The sequence below is a fragment of the Morone saxatilis genome, unplaced genomic scaffold (genome assembly GCF_004916995.1).
Source record: "Morone saxatilis isolate NCDOM2014 unplaced genomic scaffold, NCSU_SB_2.0 Contig12, whole genome shotgun sequence".
NCBI classification, from domain to species: domain Eukaryota; kingdom Metazoa; phylum Chordata; class Actinopteri; family Moronidae; genus Morone; species Morone saxatilis.
This window is the reverse complement of record NW_023339674.1, coordinates 27,806,285-27,808,505: the sequence shown is the minus strand read 5'-3', so window position 1 is coordinate 27,808,505 and position 2,221 is coordinate 27,806,285. Positions and strand designations below refer to the sequence as shown.

General features: G+C 34.2%; 2 protein-coding genes across 2 annotated transcripts in view; one reads left to right on the top strand and one right to left on the bottom strand.

Moving 5' to 3' along the window:
- Window positions 1-2,221, top strand: part of LOC118321567 (nuclear factor 1 C-type-like) — a gene marked incomplete in the record, with an annotated part of 48,990 nt that overhangs the window by 41,054 nt on the left and 5,715 nt on the right.
- Window positions 1-2,221, bottom strand: part of LOC118321918 (nuclear factor 1 C-type-like) — a 34,346-nt gene that overhangs the window by 31,154 nt on the left and 971 nt on the right. The window lies entirely within an intron of this gene.

Below are 2,221 nucleotides of genomic sequence, written 5' to 3'. Positions count from 1 at the left end.
GGGGGGGGGGGGGATATTTGACTTTTTTTTAACACTTTTATTCATCAATTAATCAATTTTAACAAAACTCAGTTACCAGCGTGTCATACACAGTTGCTATCCTCACTGTCAATGAGCTAATTATTTGGACACCAAATCTTCACAACTGAACACTCACACCTACAGTTAATGACCAGGGAACGAGAACGTGCTGTATAGTGGGAGAAACTTAGTGGCCGTGAAACTCTCAAAAAATGCAAAAGGCATTGTCAAAGGCCCAGTGTATAACATTTAGGAGGATCTGTTCATTTTAACTAAAACTTGTAGATTTTAATTACAAGATTTAATTACAAGTTGAAGTCATGGACCTTGGTATAGTTTGTTTATACATTAGCTTTTTACTTCTGGTGATCACATTTACACTTCAAAAATCATAAAAGGGGTGTTCATTTGTAAAGATTATCTTGCTGAACAAAACATGCATCAAGTATCATGAACTTGTTTACCACAGACTTTATTTTTTGTAATAATCCAAAATCAAATGGAAAATTCCCATTGGCTGTGGGTAGAAGAACCCAGGACGATGCTAACTTCCTGCAGCACTCTACTGATCTTGTCCAGGATTATGCCAGCTCTTATAGTGGAGGGGTAACAGGGAACAAAAAAGTATCATGTATTTTAAACTTCATTCCATTAAACATGACCTATTTACTGATGGAGAATAGAGACTCTTGAGTTGGGCTCTCACAGTGAATTCCATGAATTGTTAATAGTCCTTCCAATGAAATGTCCTCCCACTTTCCTCAATGTCCTTATTGTTACCAGAGCAGTGCCAAATGTTCAAACTACTGTCATTATGCCCAGTCAGGTGGAGCTTTTCACTCCATGGCAGCAAAAATGTGAATGGAAGTGATATTAATATTGATGAAAATAAAATATAGTTGTCTAGAAAGCTGGTGGCTAATTCATTCTACTCACTGTAATACCACATAACTCAATTATAGTCAAAAATTGTTGAAACTGTTATCTCAATTTTCTATGTTCAAAAGATTCTTGATCAAGTAGCTAATTTCCATCAATCATTTGTTGGCTAGCATTTTACAACAGCAAAACACTAGCTAGCTACTGTAATTGTTAGCTAGCTAGTTAAATCTAAAAACTAATCTAACTAATCTTGTTAACAGGTACCGTGACTAATGTTGCTTTCATCTTTTAACTATCTTAAAGATGTAAACGAGCCTAGCACATAGCATATTTAATAAGTCATTCCATTTAAACTGGGAAGTCTAGTAATTTCTAGTCACACACATTTTGAAAATGTTATTTGTACTGTGAAAAATACCTAGTAAAAAGTGCTCTTCAACTTACAAAACTATGTTAGTCACACTATTCAAAAATATTTTTTAACTTAGAAAATGTTGTGTTTTTAAAAAGTTTTATGTAATCCATTTCAACATTTTTTTGGAGTTAAAATAACATTTTAAAAAGAATGTTGAAAAAAATGAAAAAAAAAGAATGAAAAGAACAATTTCCCCCAATAGGGCAATTTTCATTCTCTGCCATGGCATGCATCCACTTGGTCTGAAAGTTAATCACTCAACTGTAAATGTCCAGCCCCTTTGTTCAGAAACTCAGCTGTAAACTGTGAATCTGGTGGTTTTCCATCTATAGTTTGACTTTTATTTTGTTTTTCATTCCTTGTTTTTTGTCATGCTGATGACAGATGACTCTCTAATACACCTGTATTCTGATTTTCAGTAACACGCATCCTTTTGTTGCAATAAATTGTCTAAGTGGGCCATCGCCATCTTTCTGTTAGCATTTAAAAGAGAACAGAGTTATCCACCTGAAACCCAGCTTTGTTGATTTGTTTTTGTCCTAGTTTTTGGCATAATTCTAATTTGTGAAAAATAACAATTTTCAGCTATGAATCATTACAGAGTGAAGATTGTTTTCCATATTTTTTTGATTTTCTGAATTTGTACCACACACTACATTGAACAATTTCATTGAATTAATTAAATTAACTTGTTTTTGTCAGTTTCAAGTCAGGTCAGTTTAAATGGAGCCTTCCTAAGTCCCGCCCCTTTTCGCTCTGACTGTGCTCCAATAAGAGTTCAGCAAGCCTCGGCCAGAACCTCGGTCAGCTTTCTGCTTTCCTGTACTAATATATGCTATATGCTACGCTAATCTATGTTAAAAAGACAACCACATTTTGAAGATGGTTAAAAGATTAATGCTA